This window comes from Pinus tabuliformis, chromosome 7 (genome assembly GCF_031772625.1).
Source record: "Pinus tabuliformis cultivar Carrire ecotype Pingquan chromosome 7, CPIR1, whole genome shotgun sequence".
In the NCBI taxonomy this organism is placed as follows: domain Eukaryota; kingdom Viridiplantae; phylum Streptophyta; class Pinopsida; order Pinales; family Pinaceae; genus Pinus; species Pinus tabuliformis.
This window is the reverse complement of record NC_142293.1, coordinates 8,965,254-8,991,100: the sequence shown is the minus strand read 5'-3', so window position 1 is coordinate 8,991,100 and position 25,847 is coordinate 8,965,254.

Here is a 25,847-nt window from a genome sequence, read left to right as displayed (position 1 = left end):
TTGCCCCCTAGCAATTGTTTTGTCAAAATATAGATCATAGGCTTACAGTCGGAAATTACAGTAGTTTTGCGTAGTAAAATGTAATGACGAAATCGTTGGACAGCTTGAACAGCTACCAAGGCCAATTTCTCCACATGCGAATATTTTAGCTCAGTTGGATTCAAAGTCCGACTAAGGTAATAAATCACATGTTCACTACCGAATTCATCTTCCTGAACTAACACCATCCCAATGGTGGAATGAGAGGTGGCGAGATACAAGAAGTAGTCCTGGTTGTAGTTGGGAGGATGCAATAACAGTGCATGGGTCAACGCGTGTTTTAGTGCATCAAAATATTTGTCAGCTATCTTATCTAAAAAGAATGGTGTATTCTATTTCAACAACCTGGTAAAACCCTTTGTTATCTTGGCGTAGTTAGGAATGAATCAACATAAAAAGTTTGCTTTCCCTTGAAAACTTTGGAGTTGGCGAAGAGTCGAAGGAGGAGGCAATTTGACAATAGCTTCAACCTTTGAGGGATCGACACGAATGCTGGCTTTCGAAACAACAAATCCCAGTAACCGACCCGTTTCTATACAGAAAACACACTTGTGTGGATTCAACCTAATTCGATAATGCCTACATCTCATAAATATTTCTCGTAAAGGAATGAGATTATCGGCTCTATGTAATGAATGAGCAGGTAAATCATCGAGATAGGGTTGCACAATGTGCTTTATGTCATGAAACGCGTAAGACATGGCCCTTTGAAAATTTGCTCCAGTGTTCTTTAGCCCAAAAGGTAATTTGCAATAAGAAAACGTTCCCCATGGACAAATTAAAGCCGTTTTAGATTGATCAGTAGGTAGAATATTAATTTGATTATAATCGGAAAAACCATCCATAAAGGAGAATACTTCATTGCCGGCACAATCATCAATGATTTGATCAATATAGGGAGTCGGATAATTGTCTTTTGGACAGGCTCGATTAATATCCCTATAATCAATACATATTCTTATTGTCCCTTATTTTTTGTTAATAGGAACGATATTCGATACCCAATCCGTTAAGGGAATTGGATAAATGAAACCTACTTTAAGTAATTATTCAACTTCTGCTTTAATAGGAGCAGCTTTTCGCGGGTGGATCTGACGCAAACACTGCCGGACGGGTTTAGCATCTACGTAAGTTTTGATTTCATGAACAACAATTGTTGGGTCAATTCTTGGCATTTCCTCATATGACCAGGCAAACACGTCGTGGAATTCTTGAAATAGGGCCTTATATTTTTGAAGTTCATCTTCCGTACAAGAGGCACCTATATGAATGTTTTCAACAATTCCAAGCTTAACCGAAATGTCAATAGGAATAGTTCGAGAAATATTTCCCAAATTTAACTCAGAATCAGGATTTTTCAATGGATTCTGAGGTTCCTTGACATAATCAGTTGTAAAAATAGATGAAAAATCATTTTCAAAGCGATCAATCTAGGTAAAAACGAAGATCTATGATGAAGATCTTCCCATGGTAAATCATCAACAGACAAGATTTCACAGATCTGCTCATCAATATGAACAAGTTCGGAAAAAGTTGTTGAATGTGAGATTGATGTTGAAAGTTATTCCTCATGGACCACATTCATTAAGTCAATTTCGGTTGAAGAAGGGTCGGAAAATGACTGTACGGCCTGATACACAATTTCATAGGGACTCAAAGGCATAGCATCACCAAATGAATCCATCTCAGATTCAGAAGGTTCGATCCAAGGATCATCATAAACAATGGTGTCTGATGAAATCATATGAATGGTTGCAGTAGAAGGCGATATGTTAGGAGGAGGAAGGGAAAAAGTTCCTAGTAATCCAGAATCTTTAACTAGTCCTACTCCAACATCCTTATAAGGAATAGTTGTTTTTCCGACATGCTGGATACTTTCAAAAGAGGTTGGGTCGGATGAAAAGTAAGTTAGCTGGTCTATAGTTACGATCTTTCCATTATGAGGAAACTTTATGAGCCGAAAGACTGATGAAACAACAACAGTCATAGCATAATACCAACTACGACCCAAGAGAAGGTTGTAATATAGAGGGGCATCAACCACCTCCACATCTAGATTAACAGTTTTGCCTTCAACCCCTATAGGTAAATCTTGTAGAATGCCAAAAGGATGGAACCCACGGCCATCAAAAGCCTTTAAAATCATCAGGGATTGATTAAGTGTAGGAGAACCAAGCGATCTACAACACTGGATCGACATACTACACGTTGAAGCTCCCTCATCAATTACAGTCCTATAGCAAGGTCTGTTTTTTACTAACACTGGAATCTGGAAAGCCATTTGATGAGGTAAGCGAGGTGTAGTATTTTCTAAATCGAAAATTATAAGGTTCGAGTCCTGAAATATCAACAGCAGCTATAGCCGACAATAGTAATTTACGCTGTGCTGGACATGATTGCAGCACCTCCAAAGCTGACATCATTGAAGGTGAAATAGCTATATCTTCAACAATGTTATAGTTCTGAGCAGCTCTTTCATGTGGATTGAAAGCTGACTTTCGAAGTATACCCTTGGCGGGCAGTTTGATTACTAATTTTGGGTTAGGTTTCTCGATTTGTAGTGGATCGGAACCGAGAGTTGAAGTTGATGGGTTCAGATTAGAAGATTTTGCTTCCTTACCACCAATAGGACTTTACTTCCATAATCTTGCGATCGTGTCGCAATCCTAACATGGGACATCATCATTATGGGTTCTTCTGAGGCATTTGAGGAAGAACCTATCATCTTACTGTCTTGACTAGGAAAAGGATCCTTCAAAACAGCAGGCGTTTGATAACCTTTGACGATTTTTGCAACCTCAATGCGATGAGGGCAGTCTCTTATAAAATGCTCTTCGTCACAAATGAGACAAGGATAACGAGGTTTGCGTTTCTTATCAGTAGATTCCGTTTTTTCTGGTTTCTCTTTCGAATTTTTATCTGATTTATTTTTCTTCTTCCCCTTCTTTTTACCGCCGGATTTTGATTTGGCCGTAGATGACTCTACAACATGAATATCGGCAGAAATTTTAGCGGAAGAGTCTCCTGTCGGGGAATCTGGTAAAGTTATAATAGGAGAAGAATTCTTGGAATATTTCTTCTTACTTTTGGTATTAACTGTACCAATCATACCATCAGCGGCATAAGACCCTGAAGGAGCTGTAGTTATTTGATTTTGTTTAGGAAGGTCAGGGATTTTCTCGTGTAAAGTACTCGACTACATATAAATGAGGTCAAGGTACTGAGCCTGAGCAATTACTTGCTCTTCAGTAACGACTCCTGCCTTAGCTACATCCTTAGTGATTTTAGGTAATAATGATTTAACAAACCATTCTACTAAGATCTGATCCGGAATAAAAACTTTCACTAAACACCGTCGACGTCTCCATTCATGAATGTGATCTGAAATGTAAGTGGACGTTGACTGTTTTAATGAAGTCAATAATTCTGTGCCATTGTCATATCTGATTGGCAACTAAAAATGAGTTAAAAATGAAGTAGCTAGCTGACTAAAGTTATAAAAAGAGGCTTGCGGTAACTCAATGTACCACTTGGCCGCAAGACCAATTAGAGTGCGTTGAAAAAGACGTAAACGAATTGAATCATCTGAAATGGAGTTAGATGCACACCAGAGGTGATAAGTCATCACATGGTTCGATGGATCCTCTCCTGATTTACCCTCAAACTTTGGGATGTCACTGGGCAACTTATTCGGCATTGGCGGCCAAAATAGAAGATAATTAATTAGATCATTCGTAAGGCGCGACAAGTCAGGCAAGTCCAAAGTTGCAATGAATGGTAACTGACGATTAGGGTCTCGAAAACCCTGGGTCATGAGACCAGCCCCATGAGGAGGATATCTAGGATAACTAGGGATTGGAATTGCATTTGGGATATTATATCCTCTCGGAAAACCAGGATTAACCGAACCGTAATGAGGTTGTTGAGGTTGCTGATAAGTATATCCAGGGTACGGTTGATACTGATAGACTGGGTTCTGCATAGCAGGACCGAATTGGTACTGTCCCTGGTACGGATGATAAGTAAATTGAGGTTGACTTGTGACAACCGTACTTGGACCAGGTTTTCCTACAGGCATTTGAATCGAATTCTAAATTGTGGGTCCAGACTGAGGTAAAGATGCTTGAGGAATTGATGCAAGAACAGTAGAAACTGGAGCTGTCGATACTCCAGAAGTAGGTGGGGTAGATGGAACAGATGTTGCAGCAGTTGCCGCAGTCATTTGAGGCGGAGTTCGAGGCAAACTAGGCCCAGGCTGAGAAACTATAGAAGGTGCAGAAGTTTGAATAGTAGGCTGGACAGGTTGCTAGGTTGAACCAGAAACCAAAGGTTGTCCAGATTGAGATGACAACTACACGTTCGGTTGCAAGATCTGTTGAGATTGAGATGGATCCCACACTAAGTTCATTCTGGGGTATGGACCCATAGAAGTTTGAGCATATTGAGGACCATAACCGGGTTGAGGGTAGGGTTGATAATTCAAAGGTACATTTCCAGTTCCTTGGACAAATGGTTGACCTGAAGGTGGTTGGAAACCTTGGATTGGGTACTGACCTTGAGGTTGATAACCTTGAGGCACGTACTGATATTGGGGTTGACCTTGAGGTACATATTGATACTGGGGTTGACCTTGAGGTACATACTGAGTCTGGGGTTGACCTTGAGTAAGGTACTGTCCCGAAGGTATGTACTGTCATTGAGGTTGCCCCCCAGGTGGTAATTGGGTACCTTGAGGTTGCCCCCCTGGGGATAATTGAGGACCTTGAGGTTTCCCCCCAGGTGGTAACTGACTACCTTGAGGTTGTGGATTTGGAATGGTACCTGGCATCATAAGAATATCTTCTACACTCAATGGCTTAGTTCCGTTATTACTAGTTAATAACCCTTGTTCAACAGGTTGAGGAGATGCTCCCGAAAAAGTACCAGTAAGTGACTGATACCCAGAGGGAATAGAAGGACCACCATATAAAAATGTTTCTGGAGATTGAGAAAACATGGATGACTGTCTTGACATATTCAAAGGAGGATAATAACCTCTAGGTGTTGGATGATAAGGAATGCGAGGTGGTGAAAAACTTAGTCCCGGGTTTTCCAAAAAATTGGTCAATGAAAGATACCAAGCGTCCCTCCTAGGTGGACTGTAAAAGATTGATTCACGCTCCCTAAGTTCTATAGCTAGTTGATTTTTAGGGATGGATATACCTTCTTCCAGAGTAACAAGTTCTTCAATAGCAATAAGTCCAGAAGGAAGATTTTGGGTAATGACTCTTTCTACCCTGGGTGAACTGGGACCACTAGAAGTTGGAGAGGAAAATCCTGATGATGGAATAGTAGCAGGTTCAGTTTCGGTTCAGAAATTTCAGGTTCCTCGGATAATTCACTAGTAGAAGAAAAACTACCAGCAACTTCGGAAAATGAAACAGGTTCAATCATAGAAAATTTTAGGGGCAAATGTTCGCCCTTTGGCGAAATTAAGGGGTTTTAAATTTTTAGTGGGCGAATATTTTGTATCATAGTACATTTTTACAAATCACCTCAAATAGCCCACCTTATTTTAAGGGAGAGGGTAAAAAAGGTAAATTTAGCCCTTGAAATTAGGAGTTACAACCTTCCATTCGCCCATTTTCAAGAATAGGTTTTATTTAAGTGAATCCTATGGGCCAAAGGCCCAAATACCATATTTATAAAAGAGGTATGGTATATTAATAAAAATATAAATAAATGAGAGGTACTCCATAAGTCACCTTATATACATGCAAGGGTGTAAACAAATAAAAATATAAGTGGAGGTATGGTAAATAAATAAAACGTCTTTTTATACTTACTCAAAAGGTATGGTAAATAAATAAAAATATAAATAAACTCACATGGTAAATAAATAAAAATATAAATAAACAAGAGGCATGGTAAATAAATAAAACCTCTTTTTATATTTAGTCCATAACCCTCATTCTATTTATGAAGGCTCCAGAAAGAGGTTTTATTTAAGTGAATCCTATGGGCCAAATACCATATTTGTAAAAGAGGTATGGTAAATTAATAAAAATATAAATAAAGAGAGGTATGGTAAAAAAATAAAACATTTTTTTATATTTACTCCATAAGTCACCTTATATTTACGAACACTCAAAAAATGCATTATATTTAGGTGAAACCTATGGGCAAAATACTATGGGACAAATACCATGGACTAGATTGTTATTAATACCATGCAAAAAAACATTATTAACCCTAATATTAGTATTAATAAAAATAAAAATGGCACATGGTATTGACCCATGGTATTCACTGGCACATGGTATTGACCCATGGTATTCACCTAGAATGTAGCCTATTTAAATGGGGGAATTAAACCAGCATAGACCCATCTTTACTTGGATCTACTAACCCCCGAGAGGTATCAAATATCATGAGATGCAAACTAGCATAGAGTGAAAAATATTTGATCCGATCAAGAGTAAAAATGGATGTTGTAATTTAATATATGTTAAACATTTTAGCTTGGTTAAAATAAAAAATAAAATAAAAATCAACTATTAATTTTATTAATTTTTATAAATTATTAATAGTAATTTTTAAGCTCCAGGTTTATGATAACCCATGGTAATACCATGGTATTCATGTGAGCATAGACTATTTAAAGGGGAAATTATATCATCTTAGATCCATCTTAATTCTGGGTCTATCAAGTGCTCAGAGGGATAAATAGATTTCATCCCCCTAAGAGTGGTAGATGTGGAGTTAAGATGGATATAGGTTGGTTTTTATGATAATGAAGATATTAAATAGACTTAGGAAATTATATTGTAAAAACATCTTAAGGTTAATGGGTAAAGCATAGACATTGGACAAGTATATTTGTATACTTCTGTTTTAAACTAAAACAAATCTAGGGCTAAAAGGAATGGATTGATTGCACTAGTCATCCTTCTATAACTTTCCAACATATGCTGGAGTAAACAGATTGTAATTTGGGTAATTTTTCTAATTGCAAATAGGAACATACTTGTGTATTGGCAGGGTGGTTACGAGGTCCCTAGAAGTGATGAATTTGAATTTTTCTTGGTTTTATATATAGTATTAGGTTTTTTCTCATGCTTTATGTGAATGGCACGGGTGAATTTTATCCTACACCCACTAGGTTATCGATATGTAATTTCGGTATTTTTGGTTTCAAAAGATATTTTAAAGAAATGCAATGATTTCATTTGTGTATTCAATAAACACAAGATTTTATAATTGAGTAAAATATTCGCCATGCCTGGTGAGAGATTCGCCAAAAAATTATATATACATATCATATTATTGATAAAATCACCTTCCATTTTTCCTATATACCATGGAGATTCGCCCATTTATTATACATGTAAATTTAGTGGGGGTTCTTAAAATTTTCCCTGGGTTCAATAATATACTCTAGTGCTTGAACCTGATAATCAGGATGTACAACTAAAGAAGATTCTCCTTCTTCGGGTGACCCAACTCTACTATCACTAGGAGTTACAAGGGCTCGTAGCCCTTCAAGCTAGCTTGGTGAAACTCAGGAGGTTGGCCCCGAAGTCTATGGGACTGCCTCGGTAATTCAGCCACGATTAAAAAATTTTAATTACTTCACACGCAAACAAAGAAAAATCTCAATGAAGACCACCTAAAGTCTCTAAAGAACCAAACAATTTTGAATCACACACCTAAAGAATCTAGGAGTTCAAACCACACACAAACAGTAACCTTCCGTACTGAAAACACTAGTTGGTGATGAAATCCAACGTCACAGAGTTCAATACAAAAATTACGGTTGGAATAGTTACCCCGACAACCTACTTAACGAATAGACTGGCACAAGTTTCTCCACTAAACCGTATCGAGTGAAGAGAACCCCCCAAAAAATCCAAGTGAGTCTAGTCGACGTCTCCTCCAGGTACAGTGGGATCTTCCCTCCACCGTCACCTTAGGAAAGAATCCTATAGATTATGGTCACTATGGTTACCAACAGAAACAAATATACCTGGGGGAATAGTCTGTGATCCGATACACATGCAAGGGCAGAGTAGCAAGCTCAATCCCCTTGAAGGCTCCTTGAAATAATCCAAGGTTTACCAACAAGTGACCCCAGGCTCCTCGACAATGGTTAATCCGAGGTTTGCCATTTTTAATACGTGTATATATTCTATCATTCCCAATGAGGAAGGATTGATTACCCCACTGGTTCGGATACGATCTTGTGCTTGACTCCTTTAAGAGGAGCTTCTCAGAGCATAGATGTAACAATTGGAATTTATCTCCTACCGCAAGATACAACTACTTGTTTGTTTTACTATCTTGGAGAGTTAATTACTCCCTACTCCAAGATACTAACCTAAGCTATGTTGGTGATAAAGAGCCCTAGAAATAAAAAGATTGCTAGATAAATTTTACTTTAAGCGTGATTTTTATTGGTTTTTTCTTAAGTCAAAAGGTGCGGAGATGAAACTTTATGGTGTGAAGACTCGACTCCAAAACACTAAAAATGCACCTAAGATGATAAAAAATCATTTTTCTTCAATGAATTTCTAGCTAAAGAAAGAGTTGAGAATGCAAATGCTTGAAAAACAAATCTTTCCTTAACAAACAAATGAAAATAAGAACTTTTTGTCTTTTTCAATAAACTCAAAAAGGAGACTACTAATTATGCTCACGAAAAAATCCTTTTTCTTTTTCAACAATCAAAAACTACAAAAACAAACCTTTTCAAAAGAGATCCTTTTTTTTAAAACACTCAAAACTATTAAAATCTAATCTTGAGATCTATAAATTTTAAAAAACTAATTGAAGTAAAAAGCTTACAAAATTTCTTTTCAAGGATGTTTTACTTAGTTATCAACAAACTAAGGACTAACTTGTTCAGAATAACAAATTAATAAAAAAAAAACCAGCTTTTGTTTTCTTTTTAAAAATGAAATCCAAAACTTCAAAACAAGTTCTTTTCGAAGTTTCGCAAAGATAAAAACAAGATGTATTCCTCACCAAGGGCAGATTTTACAAATCGGTCAGACTCATAAGAAGACCAGCAAAAACTAGGTTTGATCTGAGGTTTCTAAGGCTTCTAAGCTCTGAGTTACTACAAAGACCAAACGAAAATCAATCGAGGCACACAAAACTTCTAGAAATTCACCTAAAACCTAAATGCCAATGGAATTCACTCACAAAAAGTTTCTGACAAGACACGTGTAGATTTGGGTAGAGGCTAAACAACATAAACAAATCCTAAGCTTAACTAGATGAAAGGATTTTAGTTTTTTCAAAAATTTGACAGGGTCCGCAGTCCCCTGGTATAACCAAGTGCAGTACCGTAATGTGTAGTAAAGGAACAGTGCGGGTATGTCCACACTATGTTACAAACAACAGGTGCGGTCCACTCTCAAAAATATGAAAAAACAAAAAACAATTCAAAATCTAAAAACCTACCCAATCCCACACAGCAAGCAAAAACCAAAAACAGAGAAACAGTTTCTCAAGTCAAAGTAAAAGCAAAGGCAAAAACCAAAAATTCAAGTCCCCAGTATGGTCACCATTTTGTCAGGTGGATAAATCGTTCTTGCGGACAAGACCGATCTCCCTAGTATCTAATGATATCTAGTGACAAGCAAACCAAACAAATTCTATCTTTCTCTAAATATGCAATTTATAACTGAAGGCTAATAGATTTTTTAGGCCTACCTCGAGTCCAGTGCTATTTTGTGGAAGCCACACTCCGTTTGTCCAAATGAGCTCCGTTTTAAAGAACCTGCAAACACAAATAGGCACACATATCAAATACCACCTGCATAGCTAATATAATAAACCATATTTATCATGATGATCAAGGAATTCATGAAATAAATCATAGAAGACAATTTATTGAGAAAAATGAATCTGATTGTATTAACTTTAATCAAAGAAGAACTTTACAACCTTGGTGCCTTGATGTTGTACAAGCTCCTCCCAGGGTCCAGCAAGAATCTCCTCTACTTTGACAAGTTTCACTCTCTTCCCAATTAATCCAAAAGGTATGTAATCTCTCCTCTCAAGCTCAAATAGGAAGTCTAAATTCCAACAGCATTTACCCTCAAAAATGTTCAGATTTTCAACCTCTCTAGCAACCAGCCCAATGCCTCAATTTATAGTGCAGAGGAGGGAAGTTACTAGGTCCACCTTCAAAGGGATAGAGTCCTCCTTGAAAGGGATAAGCTCCTCTCATCAAGGGGTTAGCTCCTTTAGTTATGGGATGCATGACCCACCTAGGAGTGAACCAACCACGTCAAGATTCTTTCTAGGTTCAATTTATGTAGGATTCCCGAGCCACTATAATTCCTACAGGATCGTCCTGTAGGTTTTTAGGGGATCCTATAGGTTTACAAGGGATCCTGTAGAAAACACAGTCCCCTTGTAAACTGAAGCAAATGATAGAAAAATGAAATAAATGGTGGAGTGATGAATGACAATGGGTGGAAAAATAAAAATGGGAGTGGAATAGGTTCCTTTTTTATTCTCCTTTGTTCTCTGATCGTCCTCCTTGCTGACCTGCAAATAGAAAATTTTCATGATGTTTCTCTTTTTTTTTGAAAACAACTATTCTGTCTCTAAGTGGTTTTCATCCTAGCTATTTTCCCTGGGTGCATGAAGAGAGGTTTTCACATAGAGATCTTTTCATTTCCTCTTTTTTCTTTTTTCCTTTTTCTCTTTTTTCTGACACCATTGGGTAGCCCTAAGAGGTCTTCAACCCAATAGTGAGACTCAGGTGCCTCATGGAGGTTTTCACCTGAGTCTCCTTATTTTTTTTCTTTTTTTTCTCAGTGACTTGATGAGGCAGGAGCCGAGACTTGCTCTATTACCATCACTATTTTATTGATATTGTTAGCCTTGTTGGTATGTGGCCCAAAATGGATCCAAATATGCTCTCTAAGTCTTCAAAAGTTAGTAAAATCAAGCCAAAGATCAAAATAATTGCAAGAGAAAAACCTTCAGATAGGCGAAAAATACTATCAGGAGGAAAAAACCCAAGGAAGCAGTAACAATAGAGTATTGGAGGCATAAACAGTGAAATGAACAGCAGCCGTCAGATCTAGCCAATCAATAGTCCAAATCCAGTCAGCGGATTGCAATCAAAGGATATCAGCGCAAACTATGTGGAACTGGCGATGGTGATCGGCAGAGTCAATGTGGACCATCGATCAAAAGTGCAGATCGACGGCCCACGTTGCATCATAGAATCACAATTGGCCAACACAACAGAGTGCTCACCAAATGGCCCAGGGTTGTAGCGATATGCAATTGCGGTCAATTGCATCGCGATGTCGCATTGGAGCTTCACAAAGGAGTGGGGCTTATACCTATATGGATGTCTGATGCGATAAAATGGACCCGAAAGGGTTCCTTAAAGCTATTATATAAGACTTGAGATCTGCCTAAAGGCATTTTCCTATGTATTTTGCATATTTTCGTTATTTAACGAATTACAAAGAGACTTGCGATTTGTGATAAGACCCAGACCCGAAAGGGTTCGTGAAGGGAAATATATGAAATTTGAAGTTCGTCATGAGCCATTTTTAATGTATTTCCAGTTTTTTTAACGTATTTCAAAATACAAAGGGAAGACTGGGAACAGGCCATTTGTGACTTGCGATAGCGATAAGGACGAACCCGATAGAGGAATAGACAATGTTTAAGGACTTTTGAAGTCTGAAATAAATAGAGCTTGGCGGGATTTCATAGTGTTGCAGCATTTTTTGTGTAAAACATAAAACAGTCCTTGTTAGTATTTGAAAGGATTTCAAAGGCCCCAAGACCCATTCCATCACAGGACAGAGACCAGAAGGCAGAAGGCCGGAAGGGGAAAGGCAACAATGTAACACAACCAAACCATCAATTGATAATGGAGCATCACTGGCATGAGCAAGCCACCTACCAGCGCAGCACATTTACTAGAATTTGGTTACTATGTTGTTAGAAAAAGAAACCTCCGAGCTCATGCATGTCTAGTCATGGCATCAAACAATTAAAAAGATAGATGGGATAGATTAAGACCTCTCGAGCCTCAAAAGGCTTGAGGGCATTGTAAAAGGCCTATAAATATTTGAAAGTTCAGAGTAACAATAGTTCAACTTTTGGATACCATGGATACTCTACTCCTCTAGCTTCTCATCTTCATTCCAGTAATATAAGCTTCTTTTGTTGTTACATGTTCAATTCCCATTTTCTCTTCTATTCTAAGCTTGCACTTGAATGGGTTATTCATGTTTTCTTGTGTTTCTAATGCCAGATAACTGTCATCTTATCTCTGCGTTGATAAATTAGATTTGCAAGCTTCATTTAATTCCTGTAGCTAGCCATTCATATGTATTTATGTATGCATCTACTGGTATAGTCAGTATTCTCCATCTATCCATTGAATCTATAAATTATTGAGCATTAGTGGTCTAAAGCCTTGTAAAGTTGAGGTTGTTCACGCATGTCTTGAGTGAAAACATAGTTGAAATAGTCATCTGACTTGATCCAAACCATCATCCATTCCAATAGTTCAGAGAACAATATTGAAGATTTATATGTTACCAAGCATCTCCGAGCTACAACCTAGGAAAGATTCCAGGAGTGATAACATAATTGGTTCCATTACCGGGGAGAGGAGACTGAAGCTCAGATTCCCTGGGAAATGACACAGATCCAAATTTGATGATAGACAAAGTCTGGGCACTTTTTCGGTTGTAATCATCTATCTCGTGACTCTACTAGAGGACAAACCTCTTGGTGACTCCACTTCATAGTTCTCGCTCAGTTTGTGAGGCATACTCGGGGAAATCCTCGGAAGCCACAAGCTAACCCAGTATCGACCCTGAAAAAATAATCAAAGAAAGAAAGGCATTGCAAAAAGGAGCATCAGGTTCAGGTAGCTCTAAACAATATTCTATATCTCTTCAAGAAAATCATGTAATAGAACAAATACATGTTGAGAGTATAACATCTAATACTAGCAATGAAGAAAAAATCTCACATATTCATAAAGCTCCTTATTCTTTGGGTTCTCCTTTTGTTGTAAGCCCAAAGGAAATCTCACCTCCTATCCATCATACTCCTTTAGTCCTATCAGTCACTCCTTAGCCCCTTGTCATTCAGATTTCTAATACCCTTATAGCCACCACAGCTATGGCAGGACCACAAGCACCTACCAAGATGGAAAGAATCATAGCTGCTAGGTATGGACCTCTAGTACTACCTAATCCTTTAGATGCCATGCCTACCAGAGAATATCAGAAGTATAGGCCTAGGTTCATTGGGACTAAAGGTGTTTCAGCCGAGGAACATCTTCAATCATTCTATAGCTATGTTGATAACCTAGACCTTAGTGAAGACAATGTGTGGATGAGATTCTTTGTCCAAAGCCTAGATGGAGAGGCTAGAAAATGGTTCAGAGAACTGATCCCAAGGTCTATAGTAGATATTGAGGCTTTAGATGATGCATTCCTAAGGCATTAGGGGGATAAGAAGGATCTACTCTACTACCACACCGAGTTTGGGAACTTAAAGAGGGAAAATGGTGAGTTATTGTCTGATTTCAATAAGATATTTAACTACATGTACAAGACAATACCAATTGAAGTAAAACCCACCACTACCTTTGCTAAACTCATCTATGCTAGTGCCTTTGATTCTGACCTTTGTCTACTATTGAGGGAGAGGTGATGTGCTACTTTGGCTGATATGCAGGATGCAGCCTTGGAAGTAGAATCAAACATCATGGCTACAGAGAAGCTCAAGGGAAATGTCGATAGAAGGAGACAGAGGGGCGAGTCTTCATCATCTTCAAATCCCAAGATAGATAAAGTGACCAAGATGATAGAGTCATTAGCCTCTGAAATCTCCAAATTAAAGGTTGAGAAACACCCTGGGAAAGGAAGAGTTCCTAATACCTTTGCTCCTAGAAATCCAAATCCATATAGAAGAGCTAATGAGCAGTCGCAGATTTTGCAAAGAAGCAAAGATTCCAATGAAGACCAAAGGGTGAAGACCCCTTTCCAAAATGTAGTCATGGAAGAAGAGCAGTTTGAAGAATATGATGAGATCCATTGTCTAGAAGACAAAGGCAGTGCCTCCTTTTTGACCTTAGATGCTTATGGAAAGGCATTATTCAATGACTAGATCAACCAAGAATGGGATGGTGAAGTTGTTCTGCAAACTAAAGATCAACATAGATATAATCTAAGGTCGAAGATGAATAATGCCAAGGAAACTTCTGTTCAAAGAGTTGTGGTCCTTGTATTATAGAAAGCTAATAAGCAGAAGCGATCGACAGTTGATCCCATTATCCTCAAAGCTCCAGCTCATGAGGTAAGAGGCCTTCATAAGTCTCCTTCTCCCTTCAGTTTTCAATCAAAAATTTAGAAGCTAAGAATACCTATAACTCTAATTGAACTAGTGAAGAATGAGTCCTTCAAGAGATCTATCCTTGAGGCCTTTGAGCCTAATTCCATCAAAGACTCCACCGATTATGTAAATTTGCAAGATGACAAACTAGTTGTTGTTCTTAGCCCAATGATTAAAAATTATGATGACATCTCCCCATCATTCTATGTCTCTCTGACTATTCATGACAAAATCCTTCATAGCTGCCTTCTGGACACTGGAGCCAGCCAAAATCTAATGCCCAAGGTTTTCATGGATGAGTTGCGTCTTGACATTACCAAGCCTTATCATGACCTGTTTTCTTTTGACTCTAGAAAATTGAAATGTCTGGGATTAATCAAGGACCTAGTCATCACTTTGTCTCATCTACCCATGAATAGCATGATGATGGATATTGTGGTAGCAGATGTACCCCCAATTTTGGCATGTTTCTTTCCAGAGGTTGGATCAAAAGATTAGGTGGAACATTACAAAATGATCTGTCCTACGCTACTATCCCAGTTTTTGGAGGTGAGAGTAGGAGATTATACATAGAAGCTCAGTTGACTTATATTATCAGTGATGAAAGGAATCCCACTAATCATCCCATATATGTTGTTGACATTGATTTTGGATCTTGTATTCTTTATATTGAAGAATCCCAGTAGGCCTCCACGTAGCTTAAGAAACCAGTTTTCCAGATCATAGAGGAAGAAGGCCCACAAATTTGGGACATGTTCTTTGATGGAGCATGCTCTAAGGAAGCTTCAGGGGTAGATGTAGTCCTTGTGTCCCCCACACATGAATCAATTCATTTATCTTTCAAATTAACTTTTTAGGTCACAAATAACATAGCAGAGTACGAAGCCTTGATATTGGGCTTTAAATCTACTAAATAAATGGGCATCAAAGGTGTGAAAGTGTTTGGAGACGCGGACCTTATCATTCAGCAGGTCAACAAAACGTTCCAAGCAAAGCATCAAAGGCTGAAAGCATACAGATATGAGGTATGGAAGCTCAAGGACTCTTTTAATATTTTTAGCATTTCTTACATCTCGAGAATGAAGAACCAGCTTGTTGATTCCCTTGCTGTGTCTGCTAGCACGCTTATTCCTCCTTTGCCTCCCAAGTTGACTTATGAAGTTCAGGTGAAATATAGACCTTCTCTGCCTGAAAATGTCAAATACTGGAAAGCTTTTGAAGATGATGATGAAATTAATAGGTTTTTACAAGTCATTGATGAATTTTCTGAAATGCACAACGACCAAGAAAATGAAACCATGGAAGAATGCAACTAGCCCAAGCTAAAGGACGAGATTGGTCAAGACAACATTGTTCAGTTGCCTAGTAACCATAAACCCAAAGGATTGGTTCCCCTAGAGAAGTTGTTTGATCATAATGATGTACCTTATAACCTTTCCAAAAAAAGAAAATGAGTCTACTATTCATAAACATAATGTGGGGAGTCCAGCCCATCCAAAGTATATAAATCTATCCACTCACTTGTCTTCTACCCAGAGTTCTGATTATTGCACCCTGATGAAGAAATTCGCTAATATTTTTTCTTGGGAATACAGTGATCTTAACCTATGACACAAACATCATTCAGCATAAGATTCCACTGGAAAAGAACACAATCCATTTTAAGCAGAAATTAAGACCTATCAGCTCTCTCTTATTGCCTTTGATTGAGAAAGAAATCAAGAAGTTGTTGGATGCCAAGATCATAGTTCCCTTAGGTATTCAAAGTGGATAGCTAACCTTACAGTAGTAAGAAAGAAGAATGGAGAAATCAGGTTGTGTGTTGACTTCAAGAATTTGAACAAATGCTCTAAAAAAAGGCAACTACCCCCTGCCTAAGATGGAGCACTTGCTGCAAAAAGTTTCAGGGGCTAGAGTCATGTCTTTCCTAGATGGATTTTTAGGTTACAATCAGATTGTTGTACATCCAGAAGATCAAGAAAAGACCGCCTTCACTACTCCTTGGGGCACTTTCATGTACTCCAAGATGCCTTTTGGACTGATGAATGTTGGGGCTACTTTTCAAAGGGCCATGGACATAGCCTTTGTGGGAGAGAAGGACATGTTTGTCCTTATTTACCTTGATGACATAACAGTCTTTTCCAGCACTCACAAGGACCATTTGTAGCATTTGAAGAAGGTGTTTCTAAAGTGTAGACAATTTGGAATTTCTATAAACCCAAAGAAGTCACAATTTGCTCTAGAAGAAGGCAAACTGCTCGGACATATTGTTTTTGTTGAAGGTGTGAAGATCGATCCAGCAAGAGTTCAAGCAATTCAGACATTGTCCATCCCAAGGTCAAAAAGGGACATTCAATCCTTCTTGGGTAATATCAACTTTATCAGGAGGTTTATTCCAAAATTTGTAGAACTAGTGAAGCACATCACTTCCATGCTAAAGAAAGGATCAGAAATAAAATGGATAGATGCTGCATGAAGCTCTTTTGAAGCCATAAAACAAGATATCATGGAATCTCCCACTCTAATCAGCCCAGATTACACCAAGGAGTTTTATATATTCTATTTTGCCTCTTATGATACACTTGCAACAGTTCTGTTGCAGAAAAATGATGAAGGCATAGAGCACTCCATGGCATTTTTGAGCAAAACTCTGAGGGATGTTGAACTTAGGTATGACCTTATTGGAAAACAAGCTTACACTCTCATAAAATATTTAAAGGCATTAAGAATCTATATTCTTCATTCCAAAGTGGTTGCATATGTACCTTTAGCCTCAGTAAAAGATGTCTTAACTTAGCCAGATATTGATAGAAAGAGAGCTAAATGGATTGAAAAATTCATAGAGTTTAACATAGAGGTGAAGGCCACTAATCTTGTCAAAGGCCAGGGCTTGGCTAAACTTATGGCTGAGGAAAATTGAAATTTGTTAGACATCATCTGAATGGGTTCAAATTCAGGTGATGAGCAGACAGAGGAAGAAACAAAAGAGCAAGGGAAAAATCAGTCTTTGGCTAAAAATCTAGCCACCTGTGAATGGTATTCTAGTATAGTTCAGTTTTTGCAGAAGCTAGAAGTCCCTCTAGGGATTAGCTCGAGTCAAGCCCGGTCCATTAAGCTCAAATCAACCAAATTCTGCATTAATGCAAACCTGCTCTATTGGAAAGACCCATCAAGAATCCTCTTGAGATGTCTAGATAAAGGACAATCTGCGGAAGTCATGCACCAGTTTCATTCTAGCATCTGTGGAGGGCATCATTATTGGAAAACCATAGCCCACAAGATCCTGAGAGCTGGTTATTATTGGTCTACTCTGTTCTCTGATGTGTTTTCTTTTGTGAAATCTTGTGACAAATGTCTTAGGTTTGCAGGAAGACAACAACTAAAATCTCTGCCCTTGAAGCCAGTACATGTCAATGGTCCCTTCCAGCAGTGGGGCTTGGACTTCATAGGTGAGATAAACCCACATTCCAGTGGCCAGCAAAATGGATCTTGGTAGCCACTGATTATTTCACCAAGTGGATTGAGGCTATACCCACTAAGAATTCTAATCATCAAGTTGTCATAGAGTTCTTGAATGAGAATATTTTCACTAGATTTGGTTGCCCAACCAAACTAGTCACTGATAATGTAGCAACTTTCAAGGAAAAAGAATTGATGGATATGTGTGAATACATGGGCATTCAATTGGTGCATTCTACCTCATATTATCCTCAAGGAAATGGCCTGGTAGAATCATCTAACAAGAGTCGTGTAAGGATAATCAAAAAACTGTTGGAGGACAACAAAAAGAGCTAGGATTCCAAGTTGAAGTTTTCATTATGGGCTGACAGAGTTACCAACAAGAAGTCCATAGGAAATTCTCCTTTTGAGTTGGTTTATGGTGCTAATGCTATTTTTCCTATCTAGCTGATTCTCCCTGTGGCCAAATTTTTTAAAGAAGAGCAGGATGAAATGAATGACATGGTAAGGATAATGAATGACCTAGTTGGACTACAACAGATTAGAGAGTAGCTGGTTGAGAAGTCAAAAGTTCATCAGAAGAAAATCAAATAAACCTTTGACAGGAAGGAAAAATTGGACAATTTCCAAGTTGGTGACTGGGTTCTCCAATGGGATGCATTGAAGGAAAAGAAATGGAATGATGGTAAGTTTGACTCCTTATGGACATGTCCATTTGCCATCACTCAAATTTAGCAGAACAATACCTTTATTTTGCACAACTTGGAAAGAGAAGATGTTTTTGGTAGCCCAGTTAATGGGCGGTTCTTGAAACTTTACTTCATTTAAGGCTTTAAAGCCTTGATATTGTAAATATGATTTTTCAATTTTTATTTTCTATAAAAAATAAACTCCATGCCCAATGGAACACTAGGAGATAGAATTGATTTTGGTTTTATAGGAAAGGCATCGGTCTGTGATTCTTGAAACCTCACATGGATGATTTCATCCCCAGAAAGAGCCAGTGTTAAACTTGTTGGCATGTGGCCCAAAATGGATCCAAATATTCTCTCTAAGTCTTCAAAAGTTAGTAAGACCAGGCCAAAGATCAAAATAATTGTTATAAAATTATATATTACGGAGATTGGAACACATAAAATATTGCAGAAATATAAACAAAGAAAATGCATAAAATAAGAGAGACATAGATATACGTGGTTCACCTAGTTTGGGCTATGTCCACCCCGAACAGCCAGTCCTTCCTTTCTATTATCTAGCAAAATGAAGAGACACAACCTACAACAGATCCACCGTAATATCCTCTGTTTTCTCTCATAGTCTCACCTTTCCGTTTCTTTCTCATAGTCTACACATCTATTACACAGCCTCAAATACAATGCCCTCATACAAAGAGAGGGTTTTCCTTCTAGGGCAAAAAACCATAAACTAAACATAAGTTCTACCATCAGATCATCCGCCTAATGAACGGCCCAGATTGACTAGAAATTACTATACTTTTACAAGGCAATTTTACATCTGTTTTTAGCTTCGGGGGCGCTGCCCCCGAGCCCCCGCCGGGGGACCGCTGGCCTCCGGACCCCCCAGCTAGGGGGGATCAGCCCCCCCAGACCCCCGCGGGGGGGACAAGTCCCCCCCGCATGGAGGGGTGTACAAACTTCCTAGGGTATACATTTGGCTGAAACAAAGACCTCTGAACAATCATGCTCCACACACAAAAATCTCCCACTTGGAGAATGATTGTAGCAACTCCACCACTGCTTCATTTGCTGGAATATGACTCCTCTTTGGACTTGGCTATTTCTCATCTTCATCGTCATCCTTGAAGACCAATTGAAACTGAGCATATTCTCAGTTTCTCCCTGGTTACAACTTTTGTTAGAATATCTGCAGGATTCTGGCTAGTGTGTATCTTTTCCAGCTTCAACTCTCCATCTTCCAACACTGATCGTATGAAATGGTACTTGAGCTGTATGTGTTTAGTCCTAGAATGAAATGCTGAGTTCTTTGCAAGATGAATGGCACTTTGGCTATCACTGTATAACGTGCCCATATCATGCTCCTTACCCAATTCACCCATAAACCTTTGTAACCAAATCATTTCTTTACTAGCCTCTATAGCAGCAAGATACTCTGCTTCTATTGTTGAAAGTGCAACAACACTTTGGATTTTTGAAACCCAACTGACAGATGTTCCACCAACAGTAAATACATATCCTGTAGTGCTCCTCCTGTTATCTCTATCACCTGCCATATCTGCATCAACATATCCCTGTAGAGAAATGTTTGCACCACCAAAGCATAATGATTGATTTGTGGTACTTTCAAATATCTGAGAATCCCTTTCACTGCCATCCAATGTTCCTTTCCTGGATTGTTCATGTACCTGCTTACAACTCCCACTACATGTGCAATATCAGGCCTTGTGCAGACCATTGCATACATTAAGCTTCCAACTACTGATGCATATGGAACTTTAGACATATAATCCATGTCTTCTTGGGTCTTTGGGCACATTTCCTTACTAAGTTTGAAATGGCTAGCAAAAGGTGTACTAACTAGTTTTGCATTGTGCATATTAAATCTTTTCAACACCTTTTGTATGTACTCATCCTAAGACAATGTTAATTTTCGATTTTTACTATCTCTAGTGATTCTCATACCAAGGATTTGTTTTGCAGCTCCCAAATCCTTCATTGCAAATGAATTTGCCAATTTTCTTTTGAGCACATTTATTTCTTGCATGTTAGACCCTGCAACAAGCATGTCATCTACATACAATAACAATATAATATAGCTACCATTATTTTACTTTTTCAGATAAACACAATGATCAGAGTGGCATCTAGTATAACCTTGTTCAGACATAAACTTGTCAAATTTTAGATACCACTGCCTTGGAGCCTGTTTTAAGCCATACAAGCTCTTCTTCAACCCACACACTAGTTTCTCCTTCCCTTTCACCTCATATCCTTGTGGCTGCTACATATATATCTCTTCATCCAAATCCCCATGGAGAAAGGTTGTCTTTACATCTAACTGCTCAAGATGCAAATCTTCAGCTGCTACTAGACTTAAAATAGTTCTGGTTGAAGTCATTTTAACAACAGGAGAAAATAATTCATCAAAATCAATACCTTTCTTCTGTGAAAACCCCTTCACCACAAGTCTAGCTTTGTACCTCTGTTTTCATCCATCTTCTTCCTTCAGCCTGTAAACCCATTTATTCTTCAATGTAGCTTTTCTTGCAGGCAACCTGACTAAGTCCCAAGTCTGGTTATGCATTAAGGAGTCCATCTCTTCTTCCATGGCTACCTCCCACTTCTTCCTGCTTTCAACTTGCATTGCTTCTTCATAACATTTGGGTTCACCAGAATCAATCAACAATAAATAATATAATGAAGGAGAGTATCGTTCAGGGGGTCTACTTATCTTGGTAGATATTCTAACACCACTTTCAGGTGTTTGGGGTGCCTGTTGCTGTTGTGGTGGTTGCTATTGTTGATTATTATTATTTTCAGGCACCTTTACTTTTTTAGTGATTTCATCAAGAACTACGTATTCCTTGTTTTCTTTTTCCTGTTTCTTTTCCTGCAACTGATTTTTATACAAGACCTTTTCATTGAATATTACGTCTCTGCTCCTAATGATTTTGTGATTTTCGTAATCATATAAGCGATAACCAAAATAATTAACAAAAAATCCAATAAAGGTACATTTCTTTTACTTTGCCTCAAGCTTTGTTCTATTTTCTTTATCAATATGGACAAAGGCCTCACAACCAAAAGGCTTTAAAAAAGAGTAGTTTACCTTTTCGCCTGTTCATGCTTCCTCTGGAACACCACCATCCAAGGAACTTGAAGGCCCTCTGTTTATTAGATAAATAGCAGTATCTACAACATCTGCCCAAAACTGTAAAGGCAATCCTGCATGCAATCTCATGCACCTTGCACGCTCCACGATTGTTTTGTTCTTCCTTTCTAACACACCATTTTATTGTGGTGTTCTTGGAACTGTCTTCTCTCTGCGACATCCATGCTCTGAATAGTACCTATCAAACTCTTTGTTGCAATATCCACCTCCATTGTCTGATCTAAGACAATTCAATTTCTTTCCTATCTCAATCTCAACCAAAGATTTCCATTTCTTGAAAGTATCAAATACATCAGATTTATTCTTAATACAATAAATCCAAATTTTTCTACTTTCATCATCAATAAAAGTAACATAATAATGAGAGCCACCAAGAGATGATACCTGAGCAGGTCCCCATACATCTGTATGCACAAGCTCTAATTTTTCACTCTTCTTTTCTTTCCCAACTCTGAGAAATCTGACTCTCTTCTGTTTTCCATAAATGCAATTCTCATAGAAGTCCAAATCAACATTCTTCAAACCCGGAAAAAAATTCCTTGAGTGAATAATTTTCATCCCCTTTTCACTCATGTGTCTAAGCCTATGATGCCATAATGCTGCATCTGCTCCTTTGGAAGTTAAAGCATTAACAGAGTTAGAAATACCATTGCATAAATACAAATGTACCAACCTTTTCGCCTTTTGCTATTACCAAGGCTCCTTTGGTGACCTTCCAAGATTTATCTATGAAAGTTGTCACACAACCTTCACCGCCTAACTGCTCTGTTGAAATCATATTTTTCTTTAGATCTAGAACATGCCTTACCTCCTTTAGTAGCCATTGGTTTCCATTCTGCTGTTTTACAAGAACCTTACCCATTCCAACAATTTTACAGGGTTTATCATCACCCAGACGAACTTGTCCAAAATCTCCTTGAACATAGTCATGAAAGTATTTCTTATTAGGTGTGGCATGGAATGAGGCCCCTGAATCTACCACCCAGGAATCAGTGATATTTTCGAAATAAAGAATCAAAGCATCTTGTAACACCTCACTTGTCACATTTTCTTCATGATTGTTTTCTTGCTATGCATCTCCTTCTTTTCCCTTCTGAGATCTACAGTCTTTCTTTAGGTGTCCTTTATTTCCGCATTTCCAGCACACTATCCCCGATCTGGACTTGGATCTGCCTTTCCTTGATTTATTGCGATATCTTGAGCTCTTTCCTCTTTCCATTTTTCTTCCCCTAGACTTTGCACTCAAAGCATTACCTAATGTCTCACCGGAGCTTTTCCATCACATTTCCTCACAAAGGATAGCACCGACAACATCATCAAACTTTAAAGTACTAGATCCAGAGACAAAGTTACTAATGGCCATTACTAAACCATTCTAACTTTCTGGCAATGAGCACAAGAATAATATAGCTCTAACTTCATCTTAAAAGTTTACCCCTACAGAACTTAACTAACTTGTAAATGTATTAAAATCATTTAAATGATCTGCAATAGATCCACCTTCTGACATCTTCATATTAAATAACCGTTTCATAAGAAATACCTTGTTTGAGGCCAAGGGTTTTTCATATAGTTTCGACAACGCCTGAATCAAACCCTCTGTCATTGTTTCCTTCGAAATGTTGAAGGTGACTGACGTAGCAAGGCACAACTGTATTGTTCCGAGTGCCTTTCTATCGAGAAGGTTCCATTCTTCATCTGTCATAGCCGCCAGCTTCTTTGTTTTTCCGCTCAATGGTAGGTACAGATCTTTTTGATACAGATAATCTTCCATCTACATCTTCCATAGCGAGAAGTTTTGGCCGTTAAATTTCTCGACCCTAAACTTACCATCTTCCACCATTTCTCCCACTCGAACGAGGAACCCTTCTTTCCTGCGAGTTTATCAGCCAAATAGACCTTCGAATCTGATACCAGTTGTTATAAAGTTATATATTACGGAGCAATGGAACACATAAAATATTGCAGAAATATAAACACAAAAAACACATAAAATAAGAGAGACACAGATATACGTGGTTCACCCAGTTTAGGCTACGTCCACCCCGAACAACCAGTCCTTCCTTTCTATTATCCAGCAAAATGAAGAGACACAACCTACAACAGATCCGTTGTAATATCCTCTATTTTCTCTCACAGTCTCACCTTTCAGTTTCTCGCTCACAGTCTACACATATATTACACAGCCTCAAATACACTGCCCTCATACAAAGAGAGGGGTTTCCTTCTAGGGAAAAAAACCCTAAACTAAACATAAGTTCTACCGTCAGATCATTCGCCTAATGAACGACCCAGATTGACTAGAAATTACTATACTTTTACAAGGCAATTTTACATCTGTTTTTAGCTTCAGGGGCACTACCCTCGAGCCCCCGCCAGGGGACCGCTGGCCCCCGGACCCCCACGGGGGGGACAAGTCCCCCCCACACCCCCCTGCGTGGAGGGATGTACAAACTTCTTGGGGTATACATCCGGCTGAAACAAGGACCTCTGAACAATCATGCTCCACACACAATAATAATCGCAAGAGAAAAACCTTCAAACAAGCGGAAAAATACTATCGGGAGGAAAAAACCCAAGGAAGTAGTAAAAAATAGAGTATTGGAGGCATAAACAATGAAATGCACAGTTGTCATTAAATCTGGCCGATCAATGGTCAAGATCTAGACAGCAGATCGCAATCGAAGGTGGCAATCGACGGATATCGGCGCAGACTATGTGGAAGTAGTGATGGCGATCAGAGAATTCAATGTGGACCATCGATCAAGCGCACAGATTGACGTCCCACGTTGCATCACAGAATCGCAATCGGCCAACACAATAGAGCACTCACCAAATGGCCTGGGTTATAGCGATATGCGATTGCGATCAATCACATCGCGATATTGCATAGGAGCTTCACAGAGGAGCAGGGCTTATACCTATATGGATGTCTGATGCGATAAACCAGACCCGAAAGGGTTCCTTAAAGCTATTATATAAGATTTGAGATCTGCTTAAAGCCATTTTCCTATGTATTTTGCATATTTTTGTTATTTAACAAAATACAAAGAGACTTGTGATATGCGATAATACCCAGACCCGAAAGGGTTCGTGAAGGGAAATATATGAAATTTGAAGTCTGTCATGAGCCATTTTTAATGTATTTCCAGTGTTTTTAACGTATTTCAAAATACAAAGGGAAGACTGGGAACAAGCCATTTGCAACTTGCGATAGCGATAAGGACGAACGTGATAGAGGAATAGACAGTGTTTAAGGACTTTTGAAGTCCAAAATAAATAGAGCTTGGCGGGATTTCATAGTGTTGTAGCGTTTTTCTGTGTAAAAAAGAAAGCAGTCATTGTTAGTATTTGAAAGGATTTCAAAGGCCCCAAGACCCATTCTGTCATGCGGAAAGAGTCAATTTTGCGGACAAAACCGACCTCCCTAGAAGCTAAGGCTTTCTAGTGACAAACAAAACAATCAAGCACTATCTTTCCCTAAATATGCATTTAAAATAAAAGCAACCAGGTGTTTAAGTCTTACCTTTAGTCCAACGCTTATTTGTTGTAGTCCAGCCTCTCTGATCCAGATGAGTTCCTTCTCCTTGAAGCCTGCATTCACTAACAAGCAAACAATTACATAGCACCTGAATAACTCATATAATAAAACATATTCATCATAAAGACCAAGGAGTTTATGAAACAAATTATATATAACAACTTGTTGAGAAAAATGAACTTAATTGTATTAATTGGAAACAAAAGAAACCATTACAACCAGTGCCTTGGTGTTGTGCAGGTCCCTCCCAGGGTCCAGCAAGAGTTCTCCTTTACTTTGATCAGCTCACCCACTTCCAAATGAAGCTAAGAAAGGATTGGTATCTCTCCTCTCAAGCTCTAAAAGGGAGTCCTAATTTCAACAGCATCTACCCTTAGGAATGTTCAGCTTTCAACCTTCCCTCCCTCTGGCCCAATGCATGTATTTATAGTGCTTTGGAGGAAGTTAATCAGGTCCACCATGAATGGGATAAGCCCCTCTTTCAATGGGATAGCTCCCCTCTTCATGGGATAAGTTCCTCTTTCATTGGGATGCATGAACCATCTGGAGGCGCTCAATCCAC